The 6,653-nt window shown below is 43.1% G+C and overlaps 1 pseudogene; it reads left to right on the top strand.

Moving 5' to 3' along the window:
• The first annotated feature begins 4,044 nt into the window (after positions 1-4,044).
• Positions 4,045-5,271, top strand: LOC101606279 (annotated as a pseudogene).
• Positions 5,272-6,653: the final 1,382 nt, after the last annotated feature.

The raw sequence follows: 6,653 nt of genomic DNA, 5'->3' as shown, positions 1-6,653 counted from the left end.
TTCACTTTTCCAATTGTAGTAGCTTGATTTAGGTGGCCCCCATAAACTTGTATGTTCTGAATGTTAGACCCCCAGCTGGTGGCAATTTGTGAATTGGAGGCTCCCAGAGGTGATATATTGTTGGGGGCAGGCTTATGGGTGTTATAGCCAGCTTCCCCTTGCCAGTGTTTGGCACCCTCTTCTGCTGCTATTTTCCATTTGATGCTGGCCAGGAGTGTATATCCACCCTCTGCTCATGTCATTTTTTTCCCCTTCCATCATGGAATTTCCCCTTGAGACTTTAAGCCAAAATAAACTCTTTCCTCCCACAAGCTGTGCTTGATTGCATATTTTCTGCCAGCAACCCTAAGGTGATGGCAACACCAATACATCCTTTATTACTAATTTTTTCTGGTTTAATATCTGATTCAGATTCACTCTTGATACTTATTTTTCACTTTTTTAAACCTCCTTCACTTGGGAAGTTTCTCTTTTTTTTTTTGATTCATTACATTAAAATTTTTGAAAGAATATGGACCAGTTGTTTTCTAAAGTGCTTCTCAATTTGGATTTATCTGATGTTTCCATAGGATTAATTTAGCTTATGTTAAGGTGAACAAGAATAACCTTGAATTAATAGTGCATCATATTTGTGTAATCTAAAATAGATTAGTCCTATAATTGGTGATGTTTTCATCATCTGGTTAAGGGGATATACACCATGTTTCTCTACATTATTATAAGTAATTTACAGAGGAATATTTTGGAATTGTAAAATATTTTTCACTTCATACAGCCAATATCCATCCATCAAAATTAATTCTATTGTTCATTTGCAATGCAATTTGTAAAGGTTTGTAGTTCATATGCATGATTTAAACTCTATATTCTTTTTCTGCATGTGTATGTATGCATGTGTATACACATGTTCATATATGTGTGTACATATATATGTACATGTGTGTGTGCATGCAGGTGGAGGCATAAGGTGGATAGCAGCTGCCTTCTTCCATCACTCTCTGTCTTATCTTTTTAATTTTTTTAAATTTTTATTTGTTTATTTGAGAATGACAGACAGAGAGAAAGAGAGAGAGAGAGAATGAGCATGCCAGGGCCTCCAGCCACTGCACATGAACCCCAGACAGATGCACCTCCTTGTGCATCTGGCTAACATGGGTCCTAGGGAACCAACCTCGAACTGGGGTCCTTAGGTTTCACAGGCAAGTGCTTAACCGCTAAGCCCTCTCTCCAGCCCTGTTTATCTTTTAAAACAAGGTCTCTTCCTGAACCCAGAGCTCACCAATATGACTAGATTGGCTAGCCAGTGAACACCAAAGATTTCCTGTGCTCACCTCTGTAGGACTGGGAATACAGGCACTGCCCCACGCCTAGCATGTTATGTGGGTTGTGGGGGTCCATCTCAGGTAGTCATACCTTCACTGCAAGTGTTTTGCACTTGGAATCATCTCCCCAGCTTTATATGTTATTTTTTTCATCCACTCTAAGATATTTTCGTATTACTGTCTCTACCTCTGCTTACTGCTTTTAGCTAGGGCATAATATATTATCAAATGCATTTTCCACATTATATGCATCTCATATTTTGGTAAAGGACCCACTCACATTGGAGAAAAGTCTGTGCACTTTTTCTCTATGGAACAGGTTGAGTACTTCTCTGAGGTTCATATCCAAAGGTGCAGTTCCAGAGTATTATTTATATATAAATAAGTTCTCCAAGAACGATGTTCCTAAATGGATGTGCTAGTTCAACCCACTGGCAGTGCATTTAGATTCCCTTCTTTGCTTCTTGGCAAACAAAGTGTATCATGTAGGTTCTCTTTTTTTTTGTAAATTGGTGGAGATAATGTATTTCTAGGATTATTAGTGGGCTGGTAATCTCTGCATATATTAACCACTTAAGTTTTTTGGCGGTGAATTGTTATTTGAAGTCCTCTGGCATTTTCCTATTGAGTGACTTGCATTTTTATTATACTTGTTGGCATGCTCTACACAGTCTAGACATTAATCCCATGTTTATTTTGCATTGGAAATATATTTTCTTATTTGCCTCCCATTTATTAAATAAGTGTTATGTCTTCTGCTGAATGGAAAGGGGGAACAAGTACTATAGCATAAAGGGCAAGTCTAAAAAGAAATAGAGAAGGCTGGGCATGGTGGAGCATGCTTTAATCCCAGCACTCAGGAGGCAGAGGTAGGAGGATTGCTGTGAGTTTGAGGCCAGCTGGAAGCTACATAGTGAATTCCAGGTCAATTTGGTCTAGAGTGAGATCTTACCTTTAAAAACCAAAAAAGAGAGAGAGAAGCATAAAGGGTAGGTCTAAATCAAAGTGGTGTGAACAACTATAAAAATGAAAAATTCCTGCAATCAGATTTAAATTAAGCATCACATACTTTTGTTCACTGAGTTTTCATTTTACTTTATTTTCTTTTTCAGTTATTAAAATCTCCTTTAAATTCAATTTGTAAGGCTAAAAGTTTGTGGCTTGGTAATTAATCTTGATGCCATCATCCAGTATTGATGGAGTATCGATAAGTCATTTTAATTTTTTCACTTCAGTATGCTTAATAAATTAAATGAGCTGTTTGACCTGTTATTTTGCAAATGTCTACTGGGAGAACAAAAAAATGGAAAACAAAGCATGTAAATGTGCTTTATAATTCATAAAGCACTTTATGTTTAAAGAGAGTCATGACTGTTATTAACTATCATAATCATTAAAAGAAGTGTTGCTGTGAAGGGTTGACCGAAGCAGCATCACAGACTTATCTGCCCTTCTACTTACTCCCTCCTGACTCTCCTTCAGTGCGAGGCACCACTACATCTGTAATCATGTAGGGTATGAAAAGGACTTTGCACCTTAGTCTAGGTTTAACCCATATACCTCGTCTACTCTTTCACAGCATTGCCACACATCTCAGTGTATACTCTGTTTGATTAAGGGAAAAGTTACTTCATTTATATGAAAAATAATATTTTTAAAGTATTTATTTATTTACTTGAGGGGATGGAGAGAGAGCAAATGAGAAAGGATGTGCCAGGATCTTTTGCCACTGCAAATGAATTCCATACACATGAACCACTTTGTATGTCTGGTTTTACGTGGGTACTAGAGAATTGAACACAAGCCATCAAGCCTTGCAAGTAAGCATCTTTAACCTCTGAGCCATCTCTCCAGACCTGAAAAATAGTTTTTAATTTCTATGAAACTTCTTTAAAAAATCTTTCAACATCCATAATCTTCATACCCTTTATTATTTAAGTACCTATACCAACTATCATAGTAAATATCTAGAAATATGTAACATAATGGTAAGAATACAGATTCTGAAGCTAAGGAGAAAGTTCAATGTATAAAATACCTGCCTTACAAGCATAGAATGCACCTGAAAAGCTGGGAATTGTTGCATGCACTAGTAATGCCAGCACTGGGGAAGCAGACAGGCAGACCCTTGGGACTTATCAGCCAGCCAGTCTAGCCTACTTGGAAAAGTCCAGACCAATGAGAGTCCTCCCATCCCCCAAAAGGTGAGCAGTACTTGAGGAATAACAACTGAGGTTATTCTCGGGCCTCTACATGCACACACAGATATGTGCACATGCAATAGCACACATAAGAATATATACACAAAATTTCATATTCTTGGGCAAAACATTCAAGTCTGAATTTTATCTGACCATTACTTGCTAAGTGGTCTTGGGCAAGTTGCCTTGCTGTTTTGTTCCCCAGTTTCCTATTCTATATAATGCAAGTAAACATAATGGTGTTTCAGTGGGTTGGTGTGAAAAAAATATGCTATTTAATACAATTAGCAATTAAATGAAAATTTGCTATTATTATTGTTTGTGACTATTCCTGGGGAGTCTATTTCTATTCACCCCATAAGAGAGGATAATAAAATACCTAAGAAATAATTCAACCCAAGTCCAGCTTTGTGAACCAATGAGTTTCTCGGGGTTACTTATAGGGAGGGCAAAGAGTGAGGGTTAAGTCACAGAAGCAAGGGTGACACAGGCTGCTCTGACACACAAACACCCGCTCCAGCATGGGTGACAGCTCTCTAAAACTGAAACTGAGAAACATCACTGAAGACCCTCGAGTGACTTGTCAACAACTACACCACCAAAGAGTCTCTTCTCCCAGGTAAATTTTACTACTTTACTAAGCTTGGGTGAATCTTATGAGCCTTATAAATTGCCTGACTCTAGAAAGCCTACCTTTTGGGGCAGGGGGGATGTTTCAGGCCAGAGTAAATAGCTATGCAACATAATTAATTTGATGAAATTATAACTACTCTTTGGAATTCACAGAAATGCTATTAAGTGTGTTCTGCATTTGGAAGTTCTACTTGTTTTAGACTAGATGTGATGGTACATACCTGTAATCCCAGTCCTTGGTAGGCTGAGGCAGAAGGATCAAGAATTCCAGGCTAGGTCTGCTCTCGGGGAGCCCAGCGCGCTCCGAGCGCCTGCTGGTTTGGGGGTGTCTCCTCCCGGGGCGCCGTGGCGGCGCTGGCCAGTAGCTTGATCCGGCAGAAGCGGGAGGTCCGCGAGCCTGGGGGCAGCCGGGGTGTCGGCGCAGCGGCGCGTGTGTCCCCGCGGCACCACATCCCTCTGCCCGAAGCAGCTCCTCATCCTGCTATCCAAGGTGCGGCTGTGCGGGGGGCGGGGCGGGTGCGCGGGGCAGGACCGCGGCCCGGAGCCTCAGCTCAAAGGCATCGTCACCAAACTGTTCTGCCGCCAGGGTTTCTACCTCCAGGCAAATCCTGACGGGAGTATCCAGGGCACCCCAGAGGACACAAGCTCCTTCACCCACTTCAACCTGATTCCAGTGGGGCTCCACGTGGTCACCATCCAGAGTGCCAAGCTGGGTCACTACATGGCCATGAATGCCGAGGGGCTTCTGTTCAGCTCGCCACATTTTGCAGCGGAGTGTCGCTTTAAGGAGTGTGTCTTTGAGAATTGCTGTGTCCTTAGCCTCTGCTCTCTATAGCCAGCGCCTTTCCAGCAGGGCCTGGTACCTAGGCCTGGACAAGGAGGGCCGGGTCATGAAGGGAAACCGAGTCAAGAAGACCAAGGCAGCTGCCCACTTTGTGCCCAATCTCCTGGAGGTGGCCATGTACCGAGAGCCTTCTCTCCACAGTGTCCCTGAGACCGCCCCTTCCAGTCCCCCTGCCCCTTGAGATGCAGTCCCTGGACTGGAGGGTCCCAGCACTCCCAGTGAGCCAGCCACCGTTGGGCCTGTTTCCCAGCCCTGCTCCTGGCCTTGTGGTCACCCCTGCTGCCACATACATGCCCACAGCAGCCAGCTCCTGCCAGGCTCCCTAGCCTGAGGGAGCCAAGGGGTGCTTGAGGACTTCCAGGACTGCTGAGCTCTTAGATCCTGGCACCTAGGAAGGGTCAAGAGACAAGGATATCTGAAAGTTGTCCTGGCTGATCACTTCCTTCTTTACATGACCACATCCCCCAAAGCCTTTTCTTGAAATGAAAGCTTGGGGGGTGAGGGGTGTCCCAAAATTGACAAAGCCAGGGCATTAACACACCATCCACTTGGCTCAGCCAGTTCCTGAAGCCCTACCCCTCTTTTCATTGCTACTGAGTCATATTTATACATCCATTGGAGCTCGGGAGTAGTTTCCTTTGTTCTCTATCTTCTGCCTTGGTCTGGGCAGATGCTGGTACACCAAACATCCCAGCCAGTGCCATTCCTGTGTTCCCTGGGCTGGAATCCAGGCATATTGCCAGGGTCTGTTCTGGATCTCTCAGGCTTCTGTCCTTGACCCAGATGGACCCCTGACTCCCAAGCAAAAGCAGGCTGGATTTGAGCCCAGTGAAGCAACTGGCCTTGGCCTGAACTGGACCTTCTCATCCCAGAGACACCCAGTTCTAGAGCATGGCATTCTAGAACTTTGTGGAGCTATACTTCCTCCTGAGCCTCAGCTCTAGAACATGGACCATGACTCTCAGCCATTTTTCCAAGATGGAACTAGGGCCTGTAAAGCCATATTATTATTCTAGAGTAAGTTCTAGATTCACCCTTCCACTTTCTTTCATAATGTCTATTAAGAATAAGAATAAGCTCTTGGTAGGAACCAGGTATGAATCATAAAGAATTAATCAGATCTGAGCTGGGCATGGTGGCATATGCCTGTAATCCCAGTACCTGGGAGGCTGAGGCAGGAAAATTGCCAGTTGGGACCAGCCTCTGGGCTATAATAGCAAGACCTTGTCTCAAAAGTCCAACACACACACACACACACATACACACACACACACACACCTAATTAACTAATTAATTAGTTCTGGTTGAATAAAGAAATCTTGTTTTACCTAGATAATTTTCTAAAAATATTATTCTTCCCTATAGATTGCTAACCTTATTTTTACATGCAGTTTTTAATTCCTGCATGGCAGCTAGGGTCCTGCCAAGGGAACAGAGTTTGGGAAAGGGTACCTGGCTCATAATAGAGAAGCTGGATAGGGGAAGAAGCCAAAACTATGGCAAAATTAAACCTGTATGTGAGTTGAGGAGGTGGGCCGGACACGAACACGTAGCTACCTCAGCAGGAATTCCTTCCCGGTCCACTTTAAAGCTGGGGTCCTTTGCTGGATATGTTGCACACTTGTAATCCCAGCACTTGGGAGGTAGAGACAG

The sequence above is a fragment of the Jaculus jaculus genome, chromosome 1 (assembly GCF_020740685.1).
Source record: "Jaculus jaculus isolate mJacJac1 chromosome 1, mJacJac1.mat.Y.cur, whole genome shotgun sequence".
Taxonomy (NCBI): domain Eukaryota; kingdom Metazoa; phylum Chordata; class Mammalia; order Rodentia; family Dipodidae; genus Jaculus; species Jaculus jaculus.
This window is presented reverse-complemented; position numbering and strand designations above follow the sequence as displayed.